The 27189-nt window shown below is 44.4% G+C and overlaps 1 long non-coding RNA gene and 1 pseudogene across 16 annotated transcripts in view; one reads left to right on the forward strand and one right to left on the reverse strand.

Moving 5' to 3' along the window:
• LOC307181435 overlaps positions 1–27189 on the reverse strand; it is a 2786049-nt gene that overhangs the window by 1659555 nt on the left and 1099305 nt on the right. The window lies entirely within an intron of this gene.
• LOC307181443 (protein-L-isoaspartate O-methyltransferase domain-containing protein 2-like) lies at positions 21046–22620 on the forward strand (annotated as a pseudogene). The gene has a single exon. The product of its transcript is annotated as a protein-L-isoaspartate O-methyltransferase domain-containing protein 2-like (transcript).

The raw sequence follows: 27189 nt of genomic DNA on the forward strand, positions 1-27189 counted from the left end.
TGATGGGCGGGATGTAAATTGCCAACAGACACTCGGGAGAAGTGTATGGTGTTTCCTGAAACATCTAAAAAACAAAGCAACAGAGCCTAGGGCACTTCCACTTATGGTCCTATAGCTTAGGGAAATTAAAATCAAAAAGACACAGCCACCCCAAAGTTTGGGACGCCTCTGTTTACAAGAACCTCGTTTACAGTACAAGTTCAACATCGCAGAAAGTGAAAAATGGATAAAGAAGTTGTGGTATTTACTTACAAAGCAATATCACTCAGCAATGAAATCTGTGTCATCAGGCCCTTAGCAGCACAATGAGTGGATTCAGGTATGATGATTCTAACTGAAATAAGTCACACAGAAAAAGAAACATCATAAGATATCAGTAATACACGGAATGGAAACTTGGATACACAGGAACTGAATTACAGAACAGAACAGGGTCTCAAATTTAGAAAACCAACTTATTCTTGCTTAAGGGTAAAGGTGAGTTGGGGTGCTGCATAAAACCAGAGATTGAAATGAGCACAGATAAAGTTCCTTAAGCCAAATATGGAATAGACAAGAGCTACTCCTTGCTCAACGAAATGGACTCAACACCCCATATTAAACGCCTAAGAATGTACCTGACTAGTAAGTATCTTAAAACGTATGGATTGCTATGTCTCCGAAAGAGAATCAAGCATGTGTACAGGGGCATAAACGCAGCAGTGATAGGATTGGAGAGGTTCAGTGAGCAAATGAAGACCCTTTGAAGTCATATTGCATGGTACCCATTCCACAGGTTTCAACTACCCAGGTTTAAGGTATTCTTCCTTCAGCTATAACATGCATGTGGAACCTAGAGTATGATCAACCATGTGATCGGGAGACGTGTTCAAATATGTCTCAGATTTCCTCCCCTGGTACTCGGGTGCAACATTCCAGACGCTTTACTAACACTCTCCCCACTTGGAGAGTCAGTCCCTTTAACCTCCTGTTTGGCCCAGTTTGCAATTTCTGCGGAAGATGAACAGGAATAGCGAGAACCAATGAGAGGCTAGCTGGAGGTGTCTGGACGGGCAAATTTAACTCTCATTTCCCACCAGGAAGAGGAATTAACCAAAGGCTCAGCATGCCGGGCCGGAACCAGATTAGGGCCTGAAGACATCCTGCGGTGTTGCGGCCAGGTCACAAGAAAGCGAGTTGAAGAAAGGAGCTCAGGGGCACTGTAATTCACAAACCTGCAGAGTTATAAATGACAGCTATCGTCCAAAAATAGACTGAAGTAAGGCTGCCAAGAGGACTTGAAAGCGGGGCAGAATTGCAGGAAACCGATTTCAGGAGGTAGACTGGAATTGCATTGAAAGCATAGGAAAAGAGGCAGAACGTCCACAATGATGCACTTGGCCAAAAAGGGCGTATGCGTTTTTTCCTGAATATAATCAGGAAAAAACGCATACGCCCTTTTTGGCCAACCAAGCAAGCTTGCAAAGGAAATCTGCACTACAATGAAGTCTCACTTCCCCCCGGTCAAAAGGGCCATCTGAAAAAAGTGTAAAATCCAGAAAGGCAACAGGCCATTGAGAACTGGGAGCCTTGTTATGCTGATGGGCGGGATGTAAATTGCCAACAACCACTCGGGAGAAGTGTATGGTGTTTCCTGAAACATCTAAAAAACAAAGCAACAGAACCTAGGGCACTTCCACTTATGGTCCTATAGCTTAGGGAAATTAAAATCAAAAAGACACAGCCACCCCAAAGTTTGGAATGGCTCTGTTTACAAGAACCTCGTTTACAGTACAAGTTTAACATCACAGAAAGTGAAAAATGGATAAAGAAGTTGTGGTATTTACTTACAAAGCAATATCACTCAGCAATGAAATCTGTGTCATCAGGCCCTTAGCAGAACAATGAGTGGATTCAGGTATGATGATTCTAACTGAAATAAGTCACACAGAAAAAGAAACATCATAAGATATCAGTAATACACGGAATGTAAACTTGGCTACACAGGAACTGAATTACAGAACAGAACAGGGTCTCAAATTTAGAAAACCAACTTATGCTTGCTTAAGGGGAAAGGTGAGTTGGGGTGCTGCATAAAACCAGAGATTGAAATGAGCACAGATAAAGTTCCTTAAGCCAAATATGGAATAGACAAGAGCTACTCCTTGCTCAACGAAATGGACTCAACACCGCATATTAAACGCCTAAGAATGTACCTGACTAGTAAGTATCTTAAAACCTATGGATTGCTATGTCTCCGAAAGAGAATCAAGCATGTGTACAGGGGCATAAACGCAGCAGTGATAGGATTGGAGAGGTTCGGTGAGCAAATGAAGACCCTTTGAAGTCATATTGCATGGTACCCATTCCACGGGTTTCAACTACCCAGGTTTTAGGTATTCTTCCTTCAGCTAAAACATGCATGTGGAACCCAGAGTATGATCAACCATGTGATCGGGAGACGTGTTCAAATATGTCTCAGTTTTCCTCCCCTGGTACTTGGGTGCAACATTCCAGACGCTTTACTAACACTCTCCCCACTTGGAGAGTCAGCGCCTTTAACCTCCTGTTTGGCACAGTTTGCAATTTCTGTGGAAGATGAACAGGAATAGCGAGAACCAATGAGAGGCTAGCTGGAGGTGTCTGGACGGGCAAATTTAACTCTCATTTCCCACCAGGAAGAGGAAATAACCAAAGTCTCAGGGTGCCGTACCGGAACCAGATTAGGGCCTGAAGCCGTCCTGCAGTGTTGCGGCCAGCTCTAAAGAAACCGACTTGAAGAAAGGAGCACAGGGGCACTGTAATTCACAAACCTGCAGAGTTATAAATGACAGCTATCGTCCAAAAATAGACTGAAGTAAGGCTGCCAAGAGGACTTGAAAGCGGGGCAGAATTGCAGGAAACCGATTTCAGGAGGTAGACTGGAATTGCATTGAAAGCATAGGAAAAGAGGCAGAACGTCCACAATGATGCACTTGGCCAAAAAGGGCGTATGCGTTTTTTCCTGAATATATTCAGGATAAACCGCATACGCCCTTTTTGGCCAACCAAGCAAGCTTGCAAAGGAAATCTGCACTACAATGAAGTCTCACTTCCCCCCGGTCAAAAGGGCCATCTGAAAAAAGTGTAAAATCCAGAAAGGCAACAGGCCATTGAGAACTGGGAGCCTTGTTATGCTGATGGGCGGGATGTAAATTGCCAACAGACACTTGGGAGAAGTGTATGGTGTTTCCTGAAACATCTAAAACACAAAGCAACAGAGCCTAGGGCACTGCCACTTATGGTCCTATAGCTTAGGGAAATTAAAATCAAAAAGACACAGCCACCCCAAAGTTTGGGACGCCTCTGTTTACAAGAACCTCGTTTACAGTACAAGTTCAACATCGCAGAAAGTGAAAAATGGATAAAGAAGTTGTGGTATTTACTTACAAAGCAATATCACTCAGCAATGAAATCTATGTCATCAGGCCCTTAGCAGAACAATGAATGGATTCAGGTATGATGATTCTAACTGAAATAAGTCACACAGAAAAAGAAACATCATAAGATATCAGTAATACACGGAATGTAAACTTGGCTACACAGGAACTGAATTACGGAACAGAATAGGGTCTCAAATTTAGAAAACCAACTTATGCTTGCTTAAGGGTAAAGGTGAGGTGGGGTGCTGCATAAAACCAGAGATTGAAATGAGCACAGATAAAGTTCCTTAAGTCAAATATGGAATAGACAAGAGCTACTCCTTGCTCAACGAAATGGACTCAACACCGCATATTAAACGCCTAAGAATGTACCTGACTAGTAAGTATCGTAAAACCTATGGATTGCTATGTCTCCAAAAGAGAATCAAGCATGTGTACAGGGGCATAAACGCAGCAGTGATAGGATTGGAGAGGTTCGGTGAGCAAATGAAGACCCTTTGAAGTCATATTGCATGGTACCCATTCCACGGGTCTCAACTCTCCAGGTTTAAGGTATTCTTCCTTCAGCTAAAACATGCATGTGGAACCCAAGTATGATCAACCATGTGAACGGGAGACGTGTTCAAATATGTCTCAGTTTTCCTCCCCTGGTACTCGGGTGCAACATTCCAGACGCTTTACTAACACTCTCCCCACTTGGAGAGTCAGCGCCTTTAACCTCCTGTTTGGCCCAGTTTGCAATTTCTGCGGAAGATGTACAGGAATAGCGAGAACCAATGAGAGGCTAGCTGGAGGTGTCTGGATGGGCAAATTTAACTCTCATTTCCCACCAGGAAGAGGAAATAACCAAAGGCTCAGCGTGCCGTACCGGAACCAGATTAGGGCCTGAAGCCATCCTGCGGTGTTGCAGCCAGCTCAAAACAAAGCGAGTTGAAGAAAGGAGCTCAGGGGCACTGTAATTCACAAACCTGCAGAGTTATAAATGACAGCTATCGTCCAAAAATATACTGAAGTAAGGCTGCCAAGAGGACTTGAAAGCGGGGCAGAATTGCAGGAAACCGATTGCAGGAGGTAGACTGGAATTGCATTGAAAGCATAGGAAAAGAGGCAGAACGTCCACAATGATGCACTTGGCCAAAAAGGGCGTATGCGTTTTTTCCTGAATATATTCAGGAAAAAACGCATACACCCTTTTTGGCCAACCAAGCAAGCTTGCAAAGGAAATCTGCACTACAATGAAGTCTCACTTCCCCCCGGTCAAAAGGGCCATCTGAAAAAAGTGTAAAATCCAGAAAGGCAGGACAGGCCATGGAGAACTGGGAGCCTTGTTATGCTGATGGGCGGGATGTACATTGCCAACAACCACTCGGGAGAAGTGTATGGTGTTTCCTGAAACATCTAAAAAACAAAGCAACAGGGCCTAGGGCACTTCCACTTATGGTCCTATAGCTTAGGGAAATTAAAATCAAAAAGACACAGCCACCCCAAAGTTTGGAACGGCTCTGTTTACAAGAACCTCGTTTACAGTACAAGTTCAACATCGCAGAAACTGAAAAATGGATAAAGAAGTTGTGGTATTTACTTACAAAGCAATATCACTCAGCAATGAAATCTGTGTCATCAGGCCCTTAGCAGCACAATGAGTGGATTCAGGTATGATGATTCTAACTGAAATAAGTCACACAGAAAAAGAAACATCATAAGATATCAGTAATACACGGAATGTAAACTTGGCTACACAGGAACTGAATTACAGAACAGAACAGGGTCTCAAATTTAGAAAACCAACTTATTCTTGCTTAAGGGTAAAGGTGAGTTGGGGTGCTGCATAAAACCAGAGATTGAAATGAGCACAGATAAAGTTCCTTAAGCCAAATATGGAATAGACAAGAGCTACTCCTTGCTCAACGAAATGGACTCAACACCGCATATTAAACGCCTAAGAATGTACCTGACTAGTAAGTATCTTAAAACCTATGGATTGCTATGTCTCCAAAAGAGAATCAAGCATGTGTACAGGGGCATAAACGCAGCAGTGCTAGGATTGGAGAGGTTCGGTGAGCAAATGAAGACCCTTTGAAGTCATATTGCATGGTACCCATTCCACAGGTTTCAACTACCCAGGTTTAAGGTATTCTTCCTTCAGCTAAAACATGCATGTGGAACCTAGAGTATGATCAACCATGTGATCGGGAGACGTGTTCAAATATGTCTCAGTTTTCCTCCCCTGGTACTCGGGTGCAACATTCCAGACGCTTTACTAACAGTCTCCCCACTTGGAGAGTCAGCGCCTTTAACCTCCTGTTTGGCCCAGTTTGCAATTTCTGCGGAAGATGAACAGGAATAGCGAGAACCAATGAGAGGCTAGCTGGAGGTGTCTGGACGGGCAAATTTAACTCTCATTTCCCACCAGGAGGAGGAAATAACCAAAGGCTCAGCGTGCCGTGCCAGAACCAGATTAGGGCCTGAAGCCATCCTGCGGTGTTGCGGCCAGGTCACAAGAAAGCGAGTTGAAGAAAGGAGCTCAGGGGCACTGTAATTCACAAACCTGCAGAGTTATAAATGACAGCTATCGTCCAAAAATAGACTGAAGTAAGGCTGCCAAGAGGACTTGAAAGCGGGGCAGAATTGCAGGAAACCGATTTCAGGAGGTAGACTGAAATTGCATTGAAAGCATAGGAAAAGAGGCAGAACGTCCACAATGATGCACTTGGCCAAAAAGGGCATATGCGTTTTTTCCTGAATATATTCAGGAAAAAACGCATACGCCCTTTTTGGCCAACCAAGCAAGCTTGCAAAGGAAATCTGCACTAAAATGAAGTCTCACTTCCCCCCGGTCAAAAGGGCCCTCTGAAAAAAGTGTAAAATCCAGAAAGGCAGGACAGGCCATGGAGAACTGGGAGCCTTGTTATGCTGATGGGCGGGATGTAAATTGCCAATAGACACTTGGGAGAAGTGTATGGTGTTTCCTGAAACATCTAAAACACAAAGCAACAGAGCCTAGGGCACTGCCACTTATGGTCCTATAGCTTAGGGAAATTAAAATCAAAAAGACACAGCCACCCCAAAGTTTGGGACGCCTCTGTTTACAAGAACCTCGTTTACAGTACAAGTTCAACATCGCAGAAAGTGAAAAATGGATAAAGAAGTGGTGGTATTTACTTACAAAGCAATATCACTCAGCAATGAAATCTATATCATCAGGCCCTTAGCAGAACAATGAGTGGATTCAGGTATGATGATCCTAACTGAAATAAGTCACACAGAAAAAGAAACATCATAAGATATCAGTAATACACGGAATGGAAACTTGGCTACACAGGAACTGAATTACAGAACAGAACAGGGTCTCAAATTTAGAAACCCAACTTATGCTTGCTTAAGGGTAAAGGTGAGGTGGGGTGCTGCAATAAAACCAGAGATTGAAATGAGCACAGATAAAGTTCCTTAAGTCAAATATGGAATAGACAAGAGCTACTCCTTGCTCAACGAAATGGACTCAACACCGCATATTAAACGCCTAAGAATGTACCTGACTAGTAAGTATCTTAAAACCTATGGATTGCTATGTCTCCGAAAGAGAATCAAGCATGTGTACAGGGGCATAAACGCAGCAGTGATAGGATTGGAGAGGTTCGGTGAGCAAATGAAAACCCTTTGAAGTCATATTGCATGGTACCCATTCCACGGGTTTCAACTACCCAGGTTTTAGGTATTCTTCCTTCAGCTAAAACATGCATGTGGAACCCAGAGTATGATCAACCATGTGATCGGGAGACGTGTTCAAATATGTCTCAGCTTTCGTACCCTGGTACTCGGGTGCAACATTCCAGGCGCTTTACTAACACTCTCCCGACTTGGAGAGTCAGTGTCTTTAACCTCCTGTTTGGCCCAGTTTGCAATTTCTGCGGAAGATGAACAGGAATAGCGAGAACCAATGAGAGACTAGCTGGAGGTGTCTGGACGGGCAAATTTAACTCTCATTTCCCACCAGGAAGAGGAATTAACCAAAGGCTCAGCGTGCCGTGCCGGAACCACATTAGGGCCTGAAGCCATCCTGCGGTGTTGCGGCAAGCTCACAAGTAAGCGAGTTGAAGAAAGCAGCTCAGGGGCACTGTAATTCACAAACCTGCAGAGTTATAAATGACAGCTATCGTCCAAAAATAGACTGAAGTAAGGCTGCCAAGAGGACTTGAAAGCGGGGCAGAATTGCAGGAAACCGATTTCAGGAGGTAGACTGAAATTGCATTGAAAGCATAGGAAAAGAGGCAGAACGTCCACAATGATGCACTTGGCCAAAAAGGGCGTATGCGTTTTTTCCTGAATATATTCAGGAAAAAATGCATACGCCCTTTTTGGCCAACCAAGCAAGGTTGCAAAGGAAATCTGCACTACAATGAAGTCTCACTTCCCCCCCTGGTCAAAAGGGCCATCTGAAAAAAGTGTAAAATCCAGAAAGGCAGGACAGGCCATGGAGAACTGGGAGCATTGTTATGGTGATGGGTGGGATGTAAATTGCCAACAGACACTGGGGAGAAGTGTATGGTGTTTCCTGAAACATCTAAAAAACAAAGCAACAGAGCCTAGGGCACTTCCACTTATGGTCCTATAGCTTAGGGAAATTAAAATCAAAAAGACACAGCCACCCCAAAGTTTGGGACGCCTCTGTTTACAAGAACCTCGATTACAGTGCAAGTTCAACATCGCAGAAAGTGAAAAATGGATAAAGAAGTTGTGGTATTTACTTACAAAGCAATATCACTCAGCAATGAAATCTGTGTCATCAGGCCCTTAGCAGCACAATGAGTGGATTCAGGTATGATGATTCTAACTGAAATAAGTCACACAGAAATAGAAACATCATAAGATATCAGTAATACACGGAATATAAACTTGGCTACACAGGAACTGAATTACAGAACAGAACAGGGTCTCAAATTTCGAAAACCAACTTATGCTTGCTTAAGGGTAAAGGTGAGTTGGGGTGCTGCATAAAACCAGAGATTGAAATGAGCACAGATAAAGTTCCTTAAGCCAAATATGGAATAGACAAGAGCTACTCCTTGCTCAACGAAATGGACTCAACACCGCATATTAAACGCCTAAGAATGTACCTGACTAGTAAGTATCTTAAAACCTATGGATTGCTATGTCTCCGAAAGAGAATCAAGCATGTGTACAGGGGCATAAACGCAGCAGTGATAGGATTGGAGAGGTTCGGTGAGCAAATGAAGACCCTTTGAAGTCATATTGCATGGTACCCATTCCACGGGTTTCAACTACCCAGGTTTTAGGTATTCTTCCTTCAGCTAAAACATGCATGTGGAACCCAGAGTATGAGCAACCATGTGAACGGGAGACGTGTTCAAATATGTCTCAGTTTTCGTACCCTGGTACTCGGGTGCAACATTCCAGACGCTTTACTAACACTCTCCCCACTTGGAGAGTCAGTCCCTTTAACCTCCTGTTTGGCCCAGTTTGCAATTTCTGCGGAAGATGAACAGGAATAGCGAGAACCAATGAGAGACTAGCTGGAGGTGTCTGGACGGGCAAATTTAACTCTCATTTCCCACCAGGAAGAGGAAATAACCAAAGGCTCAGCGTGCCGTGCCGGAACCAGATTAGGGCCTGAAGCCATCCTGCGGTGTTGCGGCCAGGTCACAAGAAAGCGAGTTGAAGAAAGGAGCTCAGGGGCACTGTAATTCACAAACCTGCAGAGTTATAAATGACAGCTATCGTCCAAAAATAGAGTGAAGTAAGGCTGCTAAGAGGACTTCAAAGCGGGGCAGAATTGCAGGAAACCGATTTCAGGAGGTAGACTGGAATTGCTTTGAATGCATAGGAAAAGAGGCAGAACGTCCACAATGATGCACTTGGCAAAAAAGGGCGTATGCGTTTTTTCCTGAATATATTCAGGAAAAAACGCATACGCCCTTTTTGGCCAACCAAGCAAGCTTGCAAAGGAAATCTGCACTACAATGAAGTCTCACTTCCCCCCGGTCAAAAGGGCCATCTGAAAAAAGTGTAAAATCCAGAAAGGCAGGACAGGCCATGGAGAACTGGGAGCCTTGTTATGCTGATGGGCGGGATGTAAATTGCCAACAACCACTCGGGAGAAGTGTATGGTGTTTCCTGAAACATCTAAAAAACAAAGCAAAAGAACCTAGGGCACTTCCACTTATGGTCCTATAGCTTAGGGAAATTAAAATCAAAAAGACACAGCCACCCCAAAGTTTGGGACGCCTCTGTTTACAAGAACCTCGTTTACAGTACAAGTTCAACATCGCAGAAAGTGAAAAATGGATAAAGAAGTTGTGGTATTTACTTACAAAGCAATATCACTCAGCAATGAAATCTGTGTCATCAGGCGCTTAGCAGCACAATGAGTGGATTCAGGTACGATGATTCTAACTGAAATAAGTCACACAGAAAAAGAAACATCATAAGATATCACTAATACACGGAATGTAAACCTGGCTACACAGGAACTGAATTCCAAAACAGAACAGGGTCGCAAATTTAGAAAACCAACTTATGCTTGCTTAAGGGGAAAGGTGAGTTGGGGTGCTGCATAAAACCAGAGATTGAAATGAGCACAGATAAAGTTCCTTAAGCCAAATATGGAATAGACAAGAGCTACTCCTTGCTCAACGAAATGGACTCAACACCCCATATTAAACGCCTAAGAATGTACCTGACTAGTAAGTATCTTAAAACCTATGGATTGCTATGTCTCCAAAAGAGAATCAAGCGTGTGTACAGGGGCATAAACGCAGCAGTGATAGGATTGGAGAGGTTCGGTGAGCAAATGAAGACCCTTTGAAGTCATATTGCATGGTACCCATTCCACGGGTCTCAACTCTCCAGGTTTAAGGTATTCTTCCTTCAGCTAAAACATGCATGTGGAACCCAGAGTATGATCAACCGTGTGAACGGGAGACGTGTTCAAATATGTCTCAGTTTTCCTCCCCTGGTACTCGGGTGCAACATTCCAGACGCTTTACTAACACTCTCCCCACTTGGAGAGTCAGCGCCTTTAACCTCCTGTTTGGCCCAGTTTGCAATTTCTGCGGAAGATGAACAGGAATAGCGAGAACCAATGAGAGACTAGCTGGAGGTGTCTGGACGGGCAAATTTAACTCTCATTTCCCACCAGGAAGAGGAAATAACCAAAGGCTCAGCATGCCGTGCTGAAACCAGATTAGGGCCTGAAGCCATCCTGCGGTGTTGCGGCCAGCTCACAAGAAAGCGAGTTGAAGAAAGGAGCTCAGGGACACTGTAATTCACAAACCTGCAGAGTTATAAATGACAGCTATCGTCCAAAAATAGACTGAAGTAAGGCTGCCAAGAGGACTTGAAAGCAGGGCAGAATTGCAGGAAACAGATTTCAGGAGGTAGACTGGAATTGCATTGAAAGCATAGTAAAAGAGGCAGAACGTCCACAATGATGCACTTGGCCAAAAAGGGCGTATGCGTTTTTTCCTGAATATATTCAGGAAAAAACGCATACGCCCTTTTTGGCCAACCAAGCAAGCTTGCAAAGGAAATCTGCACTACAATGAAGTCTCACTTCCCCCCGGTCAAAAGGGCCATCTGAAAAAAGTGTAAAATCCAGAAAGGCAGGACAGGCCATGGAGAACTGGGAGCCTTGTTATGCTGATGGGCGGGATGTAAATTGCCAACAAACACTCGGGAGAAGTGTATGGTGTTTCCTGAAACATCTAAAAAACAAAGCAACAGAGCCTAGGGCACTTCCACTTATGGTCCTATAGCTTAGGGAAATTAAAATCAAAAAGACACAGCCACCCCAAAGTTTGGGACGCTTCTGTTTACAACAACCTCGTTTACCGTACAAGTTCAATATCACAGAAAGTGAAAAATGGATAAAGAACTTGTGGTACTTACGTACAATGCAGTATCACTCAGCAATGAAATCTATGTCATCAGGCCCGTAGCAGCATAATGAGTGGATTCAGGTACGATGATTCTAACTGAAATAAGTCACACAGAAAAAGAAACATCATAAGATATCACTAATACACGGAATGTAAACTTGGCTACACAGGAACTGAATTCCAAAACAGAACAGGGTCTCAAATTTAGAAAACCAACTTATGCTTGCTTAAGGGGAAAGGTGAGTTGGGGTGCTGCATAAAACCAGAGATTGAAATGAGCACAGATAAAGTTCCTTAAGTCAAATATGGAATAGACAAGAGCTACTCCTTGCTCAACGAAATGGACTCAACACCCCATATTAAACACCGAAGAATGTACCTGACTAGTAAGTATCTTAAAACCTATGGATTGCTATGTCTCCAAAAGAGAATCAAGCGTGTGTACAGGGGCATAAACGCAGCAGTGATAGGATTGGAGAGGTTCGGTGAGCAAATGAAGACCCTTTGAAGACATATTGCATGGTACGCATTCCACGGGTCTCAACTCTCCAGGTTTAAGGTATTCTTCCTTCAGCTAAAACATGCATGTGGAACCCAGAGTATGATCAACCGTGTGAACGGGAGACGTGTTCAAATATGTCTCAGTTTTCCTCCCCTGGTACTCGGGTGCAACATTCCAGACGCTTTACTAACACTCTCCCCACTTGGAGAGTCAGCGCCTTTAACCTCCTGTTTGGCCCAGTTTGCAATTTCTGCGGAAGATGAACAGGAATAGCGAGAACCAATGAGAGACTAGCTGGAGGTGTCTGGACGGGCAAATTTAACTCTCATTTCCCACCAGGAAGAGGAATTAACCAAAGGCTCAGCGTGCCGTGCCGGAACCACATTAGGGCCTGAAGCCATCCTGCGGTGTTGCGGCAAGCTCACAAGTAAGCGAGTTGAAGAAAGCAGCTCAGGGGCACTGTAATTCACAAGCCTGCAGAGTTATAAATGACAGCTATCGTCCAAAAATAGACTGAAGTAAGGCTGCCAAGAGGACTTGAAAGCGGGGCAGAATTGCAGGAAACCGATTTCAGGAGGTAGACTGGAATTGCATTGAGAGCATAGGAAAAGAGGCAGAACGTCCACAATGATGCACTTGGCCAAAAAGGGCGTATGCGTTTTTTCCTGAATATATTCAGGAAAAAACGCATACGCCCTTTTTGGCCAACCAAGCAAGCTTGCAAAGGAAATCTGCACTACAATGAAGTCTCACTTCCCCCCGGTCAAAAGGGCCATCTGAAAAAAGTGTAAAATCCAGAAAGGCAGGACAGGCCATGGAGAACTGGGAGCCTTGTTATGCTGAAGGGCGGGATGTAAATTGCCAACAGACACTCGGGAGAAGTGTATGGTGTTTCCTGAAACATCTAAAAAACAAAGCAACCGGGCCTAGGGCAGTTCCACTTATGGTCCTATAGCTTAGGGAAATTAAAATCAAAAAGACACAGCCACCCCAAAGTTTGGAACGGCTCTGTTTACAAGAACCTCGTTTACAGTACAAGTTCAACATCGCAGAAAGTGAAAAATGGATAAAGAAGTTGTGGTATTTACTTACAAAGCAATATCACTCAGCAATGAAATCTGTGTCATCAGGCCCTTAGCAGCACAATGAGTGGATTCAGGTATGATGATTCTAACTGAAATAAGTCACACAGAAAAAGAAACATCATAAGATATCAGTAATACACGGAATGTAAACTTGGCTACACAGGAACTGAATTACAGAACAGAACAGGGTCTCAAATTTAGAAAACCAACTTATGCTTGCTTAAGGGTAAAGGTGAGTTGGGGTGCTGCATAAAACCAGAGATTGAAATGAGCACAGATAAAGTTCCTTAAGCCAAATATGGAATAGACAAGAGCTACTCCTTGCTCAACGAAATGGACTCAACACCCCATATTAAACGCCTAAGAATGTACCTGACTAGTAAGTATCTTAAAACCTATGGATTGCTATGTCTCCGAAAGAGAATCAAGCATGTGTACAGGGGCATAAACGCAGCAGTGATAGGATTGGAGAGGTTCGGTGAGCAAATGAAGACCCTTTGAAGTCATATTGCATGGTACCCATTCCACGGGTTTCAACTACCCAGGTTTAAGGTATTCTTCCTTCAGCTAAAACATGCATGTGGAACCTAGAGTATGATCAACCATGTGATCGGGAGACGTGTTCAAATATGTCTCAGTTTTCCTCCCCTGGTACTCGGGTGCAACATTCCAGACGCTTTACTAACACTCTCCCCACTTGGAGAGTCAGTCCCTTTAACCTCCTGTTTGGCCCAGTTTGCAATTTCTGCGGAAGATGAACAGGAATAGCGAGAACCAATGAGAGGCTAGCTGGAGGTGTCTGGACGGGCAAATTTAACTCTCATTTCCCACCAGGAAGAGGAATTAACCAAAGGCTCAGCATGCCGGGCCGGAACCAGATTAGGGCCTGAAGCCATCCTGCGGTGTTGCGGCCAGGTCACAAGAAAGCGAGTTGAAGAAAGGAGCTCAGGGGCACTGTAATTCACAAACCTGCAGAGTTATAAATGACAGCTATCGTCCAAAAATAGACTGAAGTAAGGCTGCCAAGAGGACTTGAAAGCGGGGCAGAATTGCAGGAAACCGATTTCAGGAGGTAGACTGGAATTGCATTGAAAGCATAGGAAAAGAGGCAGAACGTCCACAATGATGCACTTGGCCAAAAAGGGCGTATGCGTTTTTTCCTGAATATATTCAGGAAAAAACGCATACGCCCTTTTTGGCCAACCAAGCAAGCTTGCAAAGGAAATCTGCACTACAATGAAGTCTCACTTCCCCCCGGTCAAAAGGGCCATCTGAAAAAAGTGTAAAATCCAGAAAGGCAGGACAGGCCATGGAGAACTGGGAGCCTTGTTATGCTGATGGGCGGGATGTAAATTGCCAACAGACACTCGGGAGAAGTGTATGGTGTTTCCTGAAACATCTAAAAAACAAAGCAACAGAGCCTAGGGCACTTCCACTTATGGTCCTATAGCTTAGGGAAATTAAAATCAAAAAGACACAGCCACCCCAAAGTTTGGGACGCCTCTGTTTACAAGAACCTCGTTTACAGTACAAGTTCAACATCGCAGAAAGTGAAAAATGGATAAAGAAGTTGTGGTATTTACTTACAAAGCAATATCACTCAGCAATGAAATCTATGTCATCAGGCCCTTAGCATCACAATGAGTGGATTCAGGTATGATGATTCTAACTGAAATAAGTCACACAGAAAAAGAAACATCATAAGATATCAGTAATACACGGAATGGAACCTTGGCTATACAGGAACTGAATTACAGAACAGAACAGGGTCACAAATTTAGAAAACCAACTTATTCTTGCTTAAGGGTAAAGGTGAGTTGGGGTGCTGCATAAAACCAGAGATTGAAATGAGCACAGATAAAGTTCCTTAAGTCAAATATGGAATAGACAAGAGCTACTCCTTGCTCAACGAAATGGACTCAACACCGCATATTAAACGCCTAAGAATGTACCTGACTAGTAAGTATCGTAAAACCTATGGATTGCTATGTCTCCAAAAGAGAATCAAGCATGTGTACAGGGGCATAAACGCAGCAGTGATAGGATTGGAGAGGTTCGGTGAGCAAATGAAGACACTTTGAAGTCATATTGCATGGTACCCATTCCACGGGTCTCAACTCTCCAGGTTTAAGGTATTCTTCCTTCAGCTAAAACATGCATGTGGAACCCAAGTATGATCAACCATGTGAACGGGAGACGTGTTCAAATATGTCTCAGTTTTCCTCCCCTGGTACTCGGGTGCAACATTCCAGACGCTTTACTAACACTCTCCCCACTTGGAGAGTCAGCACCTTTAACCTCCTGTTGGCCCAGTTTGCAATTTCTGCGGAAGATGAACAGGAATAGCGAGAACCAATGAGAGGCTAGCTGGAGGTGTCTGGACGGGCCAATTGAACTCTCATTTCCCACCAGGAAGAGGAATTAACCAAAGGCTCAGCAGGCCGTGCCGAAACCAGATTAGGGCCTGAAGCCATCCTGCGGTGTTGTGGCCAGGTCACAAGAAAGCGAGTTGAAGAAAGGAGCTCAGGGGCACTGTAATTCACAAACCTGCAGAGTTATAAATGACAGCAATCGTCCAAAAATAGACTGAAGTAAGGCTGCCAAGAGGACTTGAAAGCGGGGCAGAATTGCAGGAAACCGATTTCAGGAGGTAGACTGGAATTGCATTGAAAGCATAGGAAAAGAGGCAGAACGTCCACAATGATGCACTTGGCCAAAAAGGGCGTATGCGTTTTTTCCTGAATATATTCAGGAAAAAACGCATACGCCCTTTTTGGCCAACCAAGCAAGCTTGCAAAGGAAATCTGCACTACAATGAAGTCTCACTTCCCCCCGGTCAAAAGGGCCATCTGAAAAAAGTGTAAAATCCAGAAAGGCAGAACAGGCCATGGAGAACTGGGAGCCTTGTTATGCTGAAGGGCGGGATGTAAATTGCCAAAAACCACTCGGGAGAAGTGTATGGTGTTTCCTGAAACATCTAAAAAACAAAGCAACAGAGCCTAGGGCACTGCCACTTATGGTCCTATAGCTTAGGGAAATTAAAATCAAAAAGACACAGCCACCCCAAAGTTTGGAACGGCTCTGTTTACAAGAACCTCGTTTACAGTACAAGTTCAACATCGCAGAAAGTGAAAAATGGATAAAGAAGTTGTGGTATTCACTTACAAAGCAATATCACTCAGCAATGAAATCTATGTCATCAGGCCCTTAGCAGCACAATGAGTGGATTCAGGTATGATGATTCTAACTGAAATAAGTCACACAGAAAAAGAAACATCATAAGATATCAGTAATACACGGAATGGAAACTTGGCTACACAGGAACTGAATTACAGAACAGAACAGGGTCTCACATTTAGAAAAACAACTTATGCTTGCTTAAGGGTAAAGGTGAGTTGGGGTGCTGCATAAAACCAGAGATTGAAATGAGCACAGATAAAGTTCCTTAAGCCAAATATGGAATAGACAAGAGCTACTCCTTGCTCAACGAAATGGACTCAACACCGCATATTAAACGCCTAAGAATGTAACTGACTTGTAAGTATCTTAAAACCTATGGATTGCTATGTCTCCGAAAGAGAATCAAGCATGTGTACAGGGGCATAAACGCAGCAGTGATAGGATTGGAGAGGTTCGGTGAGCAAATGAAGACCCTTTGAAGTCATATTGCATGGTACCCATTCCACGGGTTTCAACTACCCAGGTTTAAGGTATTCTTCCTTCAGCTAAAACATGCATGTGGAACCTAGAGTATGATCAACCATGTGATCGGGAGACGTGTTCAAATATGTCTCAGTTTTCCTCCCCTGGTACTCGGGTGCAACATTCCAGATGCTTTACTAACACTCTCCCCACTTGGAGATTCAGTCCCTATAACCTCCTGTTTGGTCCAGTTTGCAATTTCTGCGGAAGATGAACAGGAATAGCGAGAACTAATGAGAGACTAGCTGGAGGTGTCTGGACGGGCAAATTGAACTCTCATTTCCCACCAGGAAGAGGAATTAACCAAAGGCTCAGCAGGCCGTGCCGAAACCAGATTAGGGCCTGAAGCCATCCTGCGGTGTTGTGGCCAGGTCACAAGAAAGCGAGTTGAAGAAAGGAGCTCAGGGGCACTGTAATTCACAAACCTGCAGAGTTATAAATGACAGCAATCGTCCAAAAATAGACTGAAGTAAGGCTGCCAAGAGGACTTGAAAGCGGGGCAGAATTGCAGGAAACCGATTTCAGGAGGTAGACTGGAATTGCATTGAAAGCATAGGAAAAGAGGCAGAACGTCCACAATGATGCACTTGGCCAAAAAGGGCGTATGCGTTTTTTCCTGAATATATTCAGGAAAAAACGCATACGCCCTTTTTGGCCAACCAAGCAAGCTTGCAAAGGAAATCTGCACTACAATGAAGTCTCACTTCCCCCCGGTCAAAAGGGCCATCTGAAAAAAGTGTAAAATCCAGAAAGGCAGAACAGGCCATGGAGAACTGGGAGCCTTGTTATGCTGAAGGGCGGGATGTAAATTGCCAAAAACCACTCGGGAGAAGTGTATGGTGTTTCCTGAAACATCTAAAAAACAAAGCAACAGAGCCTAGGGCACTGCCACTTATGGTCCTATAGCTTAGGGAAATTAAAATCAAAAAGACACAGCCACCCCAAAGTTTGGAACGGCTCTGTTTACAAGAACCTCATTTACAGTACAAGTTCAACATCGCAGAAAGTGAAAAATGGATAAAGAAGTTGTGGTATTCACTTACAAAGCAATATCACTCAGCAATGAAATCTATGTCATCAGGCCCTTAGCAGCACAATGAGTGGATTCAGGTATGATGATTCTAACTGAAATAAGTCACACAGAAAAAGAAACATCATAAGATATCAGTAATACACGGAATGGAAACTTGGCTACACAGGAACTGAATTACAGAACAGAACAGGGTCTCACATTTAGAAAAACAACTTATGCTTGCTTAAGGGTAAAGGTGAGTTGGGGTGCTGCATAAAACCAGAGATTGAAATGAGCACAGATAAAGTTCCTTAAGCCAAATATGGAATAGACAAGAGCTACTCCTTGCTCAACGAAATGGACTCAACACCGCATATTAAACGCCTAAGAATGTAACTGACTTGTAAGTATCTTAAAACCTATGGATTGCTATGTCTCCGAAAGAGAATCAAGCATGTGTACAGGGGCATAAACGCAGCAGTGATAGGATTGGAGAGGTTCGGTGAGCAAATGAAGACCCTTTGAAGTCATATTGCATGGTACCCATTCCACGGGTTTCAACTACCCAGGTTTAAGGTATTCTTCCTTCAGCTAAAACATGCATGTGGAACCTAGAGTATGATCAACCATGTGATCGGGAGACGTGTTCAAATATGTCTCAGTTTTCCTCCCCTGGTACTCGGGTGCAACATTCCAGACGCTTTACTAACACTCTCCCCACTTGGAGATTCAGTCCCTATAACCTCCTGTTTGGTCCAGTTTGCAATTTCTGCGGAAGATGAACAGGAATAGCGAGAACTAATGAGAGACTAGCTGGAGGTGTCTGGACGGGCAAATTTAACTCTCATTTCCCACCAGGAAGAGGAATTAACCAAAGTCTCAGCGTGCTGTGCCGGAACCAGATTAGGGCCTGAAGCCATCCTGCGGTGTTGAGGCCAGGTCACAAGAAAGCGAGTTGAAGAAAGGAGCTCAGGGGCACTGTAATTCACAAACCTGCAGAGTTATAAATGACAGCTATCATCGAAAAATAGACTGAAGTAAGGCTGCCAAGAGGACTTGAAAGCGGGGCAGAATTGCAGGAAACCGATTTCAGGAGGTAGACTGGAATTGCATTGAAAGCATAGGAAAAGAGGCAGAACGTCCACAATGATGCACTTGGCCAAAAAGGGCATATGCGTTTTATCCTGAATATATTCAGGAAAAAACGCATACGCCCTTTTTGGCCAACCAAGCAAGCTTGCAAAGGAAATCTGCACTACAATGAAGTCTCACTTCCCCCCGGTCAAAAGGGCCATCTGAAAAAAGTGTAAAATCCAGAAAGGCAGGACAGGCCATGGAGAACTGGGAGCCTTGTTATGCTGATGGGCAGGATGTAAATTGCCAACAGACACTGGGGAGAAGTGTATGGTGTTTCCTGAAACATCTAAAAAACAAAGCAACAGAGCCTAGGGCACTTCCACTTATGGTCCTATAGCTTAGGGAAATTAAAATCAAAAAGACACAGCCACCCCAAAGTTTGGGACGCCTCTGTTTACAAGAACCTCGTTTACAGTACAAGTTCAACATCGCAGAAAGTGAAAAATGGATAAAGAAGTTGTGGTATTTACTTACAAAGCAATATCACTCAGCAATGAAATCTATGTCATCAGGCCCTTAGCAGCACAATGAGTGGATTCAGGTATGATGATTCTAACTGAAATAAGTCACACAGAAAAAGAAACATCATAAGATATCAGTAATACACGGAATGGAAACTTGGCTACACAGGAACTGAATTACAGAACAGAACAGGGTCTCAAATTTAGAAAACCAACTTATTCTTGCTTAAGGGTAAAGGTGAGTTGGGGTGCTGCATAAAACCAGAGATTGAAATGAGCACAGATAAAGTTCCTTAAGCCAAATATGGAATAGACAAGAGCTACTCCTTGCTCAACGAAATGGACTCAACACCCCATATTAAACGCCTAAGAATGTACCTGACTAGTAAGTATCGTAAAACCTATGGATTGCTATGTCTCCAAAAGAGAATCAAGCATGTGTACAGGGGCATAAACGCAGCAGTGATAGGATTGGAGAGGTTCGGTGAGCAAATGAAGACCCTTTGAAGTCATATTGCATGGTACCCATTACACGGGTCTCAACTCTCCAGGTTTAAGGTATTCTTCCTTCAGCTAAAACATGCATGTGGAACCCAAGTATGATCAACCATGTGAACGGGAGACGTGTTCAAATATGTCTCAGTTTTCCTCCCCTGGTACTCGGGTGCAACATTCCAGACGCTTTACTAACACTCTCCCCACTTGGAGAGTCAGCACCTTTAACCTCCTGTTTGGCCCAGTTTGCAATTTCTGCGGAAGATGAACAGGAATAGCGAGAACCAATGAGAGGCTAGCTGGAGGTGTCTGGACGGGCCAATTGAACTCTCATTTCCCACCAGGAAGAGGAATTAACCAAAGGCTCAGTGTGCCGTTCCGAAACCAGATTAGGGCCTGAAGCCATCCTGCGGTGTTGCGGCCAGCTCAAAAGAAAGCGAGTTGAAGAAAGGAGCTCAGGGGCACTGTAATTCACAAACCTGCAGAGTTATAAATGACAGCAATCGTCCAAAAATAGACTGAAGTAAGCCTGCCAAGAGGACTTGAAAGCGGGGCAGAATTGCAGGAAACCGATTTCAGGAGGTAGACTGGAATTGCATTGAAAGCATAGGAAAAGAGGCAGAACGTCCACAATGATGCACTTGGCCAAAAAGGGCGTATGCGTTTTTTCCTGAATATATTCAGGAAAAAACGCATACGCCCTTTTTGGCCAGCCAAGCAAGCTTGCAAAGGAAATCTGCACTACAATGAAGTCTCACTTCCCCCCGGTCAAAAGGGCCATCTGAAAAAAGTGTAAAATCCAGAAAGGCAGGACAGGCCATGGAGAACTGGGAGCCTTGTTATGCTGAAGGGCGGGATGTAAATTGCCAAAAACCACTCGGGAGAAGTGTATGGTGTTTCCTGAAACATCTAAAAAACAAAGCAACAGAACCTAGGGCACTTCCACTTATGGTCCTATAGCTTAGGGAATTTAAAATCAAAAAGACACAGCCACCCCAAAGTTTGGAACGGCTCTGTTTACAAGAACCTCGTTTACAGTACAAGTTCAACATCGCAGAAAGTGAAAAATGGATAAAAAAGTTGTGGTATTTACTTACAAAGCAATATCACTCAGCAATGAAATCTGTGTCATCAGGCCCTTAGCAGCACAATGAGTGGATTCAGGTATGATGATTCTAACTGAAATAAGTCACACAGAAAAAGAAACATCATAAGATATCAGTAGGGCGGAGGTCGGGGCTGTGTAGTGGGAGGCGGTCTGGCGAGTGGCGCCGGAAGAGCTGCAGGTGCGGCCCCGCGGCCGATTCCGCGGGCCCGCCGAGCCAGGAGGTACTGAGCCGCCGCCGCCGCCGCCGCCGCCCTCGGCCCGGCCTGCAGCGGGGTATGGGGGCGGTGCGACCCCTCGGCCCCCTCCCCCTCTCTCCCTCCTCTCCACCCCTCCCCTTCCCGTGGTCCCGGGCTCCCGGACCCTCCCCCAGGGCCGCATTCTCCTCTCCCCGTCTTCCTGTCCTCTTCCGCTGTCCTCTCGTTCCCCACCCCCAAGCATAAACACCCCTCCGTGTCCCAGGCGTCTCCCGTCGCCCCTCCCCCCTCCCCGTGGGTCCGCCCTCCAGCGTTCCGGGGGTTCCCGAGGTCTCTCCAGCGGCAGCTTTCTGTAAGCGCGGTCCCGAAGATGGGAGGCGCGGTGAGTGCTGGTGAAGACAACGACGAGCTGATAGACCATCTGAAGGCGGCGCAGTACATCCGCTCCGAGCTGGTGGAGCAGGCCTTCCGAGCTGTTGACCGCGCCGACTATTACCTCGAGGAGTTTAAGGAGAACGCGTACAAGGACCTGGCGTGGAAGCACGGGAACATCCACCTCTCTGCTCCGTGCATCTATTCAGAGGTGATGGAGGCCCTGGACCTGCAGCCTGGCCTTTCCTTCCTGAACCTGGGCAGCGGCACCGGCTACCTCAGCTCCATGGTGGGGCTCATCCTCGGTCCTTTTGGTGTGAACCACGGGGTGGAACTCCATTCAGATGTGACAGAGTATGCGAAGCAGAAGCTGGACTTTTTCATCAGGACGAGTGACAGCTTCGACAAGTTTGACTTCTGCGAGCCCTCCTTCGTCACCAGCAATTGCCTGGAGATCTCTCCAGGCTGCTCTCAGTATGACCGGGTGTACTGCGGGGCAGGCGTGCAGAAGCAGCACGAGGGGTACATGAAGAGCCTCCTCAAAGTCGGGGGCGTCCTGGTCATGCCGCTGGAAGAGAAGTTGACTAAGATAACTCGGACGGGTCCTTCCGCCTGGGAAACCAAAAAGATTCTGGCTGTGTCTTTTGCTCCACTCGTCCAGCCCTGCCAGTCGGAGTCAGGAGAATCACGACTTGTCCACACCCCTGGCGGTTCGCAGCCTCCAGGACCTGGCGCGCATTGCCATCCGGGGCACCATTAAGAAGGTCATCCACCAGGAAGCTGTGAACAAAAACGGGAACGGACTGAAGAACACTCCCAGGTTTAAACGGAGGAGAGTTCGCCGCCGCCGAATGGAAACGATTGTCTTTTTGGACAAAGAGGTGTTTGCCAGTCGGCTCTCCAACCCCTCTGATGACACCAGCTGCGGAGACCTGGAAGACGAGCGGCAAGAAGAAGAGGTGACAACCCCGCCGGACACCAAGCCCGAGCCCCCGGTGAACTTCCTGCGTGAGAAGGTCCTGAGCCTCCCTCTGCCAGATCCCCTGAAGTACTACCTGCTTTATTACAGAGAAAAGTAAGTCTGTGGTCCAGGGGAGGAGGCCAAGCCTTCCTGGAGGGCTGCCCGCAGCAGGTGCACTGGAGGAGGAAGGGGCTCCCGCTCTGCATCTCGTCTTCTCGTCTGTCCTTGACTGTCCTGTAGAGTTTTCATCCAGTCATCTGATTTCTGTAAACATAGTCTGACAAACATAAGGTGCAAGGGGGAATGTCTCAAAAGGGCGAGAGTCTCCTGGAGGAGGGGTTGACTTCACACTCTCAGGAAATGCTGAGGTCTACACGTGGAGGTGGCCTGGAGACCGTTTCTTACACAAGGTACACGTGTCTGCATCAGAAAGGAAAACTGAAGTTGAAATTAATCTGTGTTTCTTATAAAAGGTGAGACAAAAAGCACAAGTTGCTAAGTGTATGAAATCTTTTCTGAGTGGGACACGCCTATGTGCAAGTTTGAATTTTACGGAATCAACCTCTTAATTACTGGCACCGAGTAATTAAAGATTTATTAAAAGATTAATTTAAAAGATTTAACTAAATGTTTTAGTTATTTGGAACGTGGATACTTGATTGAAAAGCCCTCTCTTATTTTAAGTAAATTAATTACATCTTACGTGAGTTGTCAATTGTAATTTTAAAAAACAAAAATTGTGATGGGGAGAGGAATGAACGTATCAGATTGCCAGGTGTCTTTGTGGAATTGCAAAAGAATTCCAAGGCATTTTTTTCTGACACCTTTTGTTACCTTTAAAGTAACCAACATTAGTAATCCCGTCAAAGAAAGTCCTGAAGAATGAAACAAGTGTTGTGTGTAAGTAATGAGCTGCATTACTTTTGCCCCAGAGACAGAGAGTACTGTTGACTCAACTTTAAATACAGTCAACGGTGTCTAAGGCTCAGTCCTCAGAGCAGGTGGGAAGTACTGGCTGCAGGAAATGGATTGGGGACGGTGTAGATGGCCTGTGGGTTGGTGTTTTGTTTTTTTTTTCAGTTGGCTATTGTTCTGTAATCACATAACAGTACTGATTCATAGATTTTATCTTTTATAATTCTGGAGAAAAATATTTGTTAGTTTTGTAATTTTTCCTAAGAACAAACGCGTGTTTGGTACATTGCATTAGAACAGTTTCACTCAAGTTTGACTTGTGGAATCCATCTTCTCCAGCGCTGTGTGTTGAGAGCTTCCTGTCTTATTAAGTCGTGGGTCTAGAAGAAGAGGCCGTCCTTTTAGTTAGGTGGCAGGATGTTTACAAGTGACACTGCTTCTTCCAAAACATTGGTTCTTTTCAGACTTTTCAGTTTTAACCAAAGTTAAACCCCAAATCAGAGTCATCCAGATTTTATGATTCATTTGATCTCTCAGCCTCTCAGGAGTTGCTGGATTTCAGTGTCTTTGTGGTTTTACCAGCTTCGCGGAGTTCTGATTATTTTGTTTTGCCATTTATGCTTTTTTAAAGTAACTGAGTCATTTTATCACAGAACACTGCATGCACACATAGCTGGGAAAGCGGGTGTATTGCCCTAAATGGGTACCGTTAAGCTGTTGTAAAGAAGGGTTTCTTCATAGTCGTGTTTACCTGCCTTTAACTGAACGTCAAGCCTCATTGTCTCAGAGAGAAAAGCATGAGTCACGTTTACTTGCTAAGACTTCGGTTTGCAGATCTTGTTGACGTCATTCTAATTGATTTGTAGAGACCTCTGCAACACGTGGACGTTTTTGGACATGATATCTGAAATATTTTATATTAGGTGGCTTGACTAAATGTTTTTCTGTAATTGTATATGGATTTCCTTTTTTTTCAACCACATTTGCCTTTATGCTAGATTGTAGAAAGTCTTTGCGAGGCATAAGACATGTTTTCCCCTATGTATGTTAAACCTTTCCTAACATTTTGTATTTACATGTTGGTTTGTGACTTTTAAACCAGAATTTGGTTACAAGATATATATATATAGATATTGAATATAATATATGTGAAATAATTTGGTATTGATCTATCTAATAAATATAAAGGAGAATCATCAGTGAGTTTCCCTGTGTGTCAGCACCTTTCTCCGGAGTCAGTATGAGACACTACTTTCTGTTTTCAGACAGATGACTTATATATATAGTCTGTGTTGTCTGCAAGCTCTGTATTGTAAACCACATTCTAGACAATGGCTGACTTTTGTGTTTCGATTAGTCTGTATTTTTATATGTGACTTTCGTCTTGCAAGTAGTGCAGCCATAGACATGTGCAAAACAAGCAACAAATGTATAATATTAAGCACATAAGAAAGAAGCCAGCTGCGTATTTAAAAGTATTTTTGCCCATCTGGAACTTTCAGGGGATTAAGGCGAGAAATATGAAACAAAGGTTTTGATGAACTGATACACAAGCGATACCAATAAAGGTAGTTACGGCAAAAAAAAAAAAAAAAGATATCAGTAATACACGGAATGTAAACTTGGCTACACAGGAACTGAATTACAGAACAGAACAGGGTCTCAAATTTAGAAAACCAACTTATGCTTGCTTAAGGGTAAAGGTGAGTTGGGGTGCTGCATAAAACCAGATTGAAATGAGCACAGATAAAGTTCCTTAAGCCAAATATGGAATAGACAAGAGCTACTCCTTGCTCAACGAAATGGACTCAACACCGCATATTAAACGCCTAAGAATGTACCTGACTAGTAAGTATCTTAAAACCTATGGATTGCTATGTCTCCGAAAGAGAATCAAGCATGTGTACAGGGGCATAAACGCAGCAGTGATAGGATTGGAGAGGTTCGGTGAGCAAATGAAGACCCTTTGAAGTCATATTGCATGGTACCCATTCCACGGGTTTCAACTACCCAGGTTTAAGGTATTCTTCCTTCAGCTAAAACATGCATGTGGAACCTAGAGTATGATCAACCATGTGATCGGGAGACGTGTTCAAATATGTCTCAGTTTTCGTACCCTGGTACTCGGGTGCAACATTCCAGACGCTTTACTAACACTCTCCCGACTTAGAGAGTCAGTCCCTTTAACCTCCTGTTTGGCCCAGTTTGCAATTTCTGCGGAAGATGAACAGGAATAGCGAGAACCAATGAGAGACTAGCTGGAGGTGTCTGGACGGGCAAATTTAACTCTCATTTCCCACCAGGAAGAGGAATTAACCAAAGGCTCAGCGTGCCGTGCCGGAACCAGATTAGGGCCTGAAGCCATCCTGCGGTGTTTCGGCCAGCTCACAAGAAAGCGAGTTGAAGAAAGGAGCTCAGGGGCACTGTAATTCACAAACCTGCAGAGTTATAAATGACAGCTATCGTCCAAAAATAGACTGAAGTAAGGCTGCCAAGAGGACTTGAAAGCGGGGCAGAATTGCAGGAAACCGATTTCAGGAGGTAGACTGGAATTGCATTGAAAGCATAGGAAAAGAGGCAGAACGTCCACAATGATGCACTTGGCCAAAAAGGGCGTATGCGTTTTTTCCTGAATATATTCAGGAAAAAACGCATACGCCCTGTTTGGCCAACCAAGCAAGCTTGCAAAGGAAATCTGCACTACAATGAAGTCTCACTTCCCCCCGGTCAAAAGGGCCATCTGAAAAAAGTGTAAAATCCAGAAAGGCAGGACAGGCCATGGAGAACTGGGAGCCTTGTTATGCTGATGGGTGGGATGTAAATTACCAACAGACACTCAGGAGAAGTGTATGGTGTTTCCTGAAACATCTAAAAAACAAAGCAACAGAGCCTAGGGCACTGCCACTTATGGTCCTATAGCTTAGGGAAATTAAAATCAAAAAGACACAGCCACCCCAAAGTTTGGGACGCCTCTGTTTACAAGAACCTTGTTTACAGTACAAGTTCAACATGGCAGAAAGTGAAAAATGGATAAAGAAGTTGTGGTATTTACTTACAAAGCAATATCACTCAGCAATGAAATCTATGTCATCAGGCCCTTAGCAGCACAATGAGTGGATTCAGGTATGATGATTCTAACTGAAATAAGTCACACAGAAAAAGAAACATCATAAGATATCAGTAATACACGGAATGGAAACTTGGCTACACAGGAACTGAATTACAGAACAGAACAGGGTCTCAAATTTAGAAAACCAACTTATGCTTGCTTAAGGGGAAAGGTGAGTTGGGGTGCTGCATAAAACCAGAGATTGAAATGAGCACAGATAAAGTTCCTTAAGCCAAATATGGAATAGACAAGAGCTACTCCTTGCTCAACGAAATGGACTCAACACCGCATATTAAACGCCTAAGAATGTACCTGACTACTAAGTATCTTAAAACCTATGGATTGCTATGTCTCCGAAAGAGAATCAAGCATGTGTACAGGGGCATAAACGCAGCAGTGATAGGATTGGAGATGTTCGGTGAGCAAATGAAGACCCTTTGAAGTCATATTGCATGGTACCCATTCCACGGGTTTCAACTACCCAGGTTTAAGGTATTCTTCCTTCAGCTAAAACATGCATGTGGAACCCAGAGTATGATCAACCATGTGATCGGGAGACGTGTTCAAATATATCTCAGTTTTCGTACCCTGGTACTCGGGTGCAACATTCCAGACGCTTTACTAACAGTCTCCCGACTTGGAGAGTCAGTCCCTTTAACCTCCTGTTTGGCCCAGTTTGCAATTTCTGCGGAAGATGAACAGGAATAGCGAGAACCAATGAGAGACTAGCTGGAGGTGTCTGGACGGGCAAATTTAACTCTCATTTCCCACCAGGAAGAGGAATTAACCAAAGGCTCAGCGTGCCGTGCCGGAACCAGATTAGGGCCTGAAGCCATCCTG

Source organism: Stenella coeruleoalba (assembly GCF_951394435.1).
Source record: "Stenella coeruleoalba genome assembly, contig: scaffold_29, whole genome shotgun sequence".
Classification (NCBI taxonomy): Eukaryota; Metazoa; Chordata; class Mammalia; order Artiodactyla; family Delphinidae; genus Stenella; species Stenella coeruleoalba.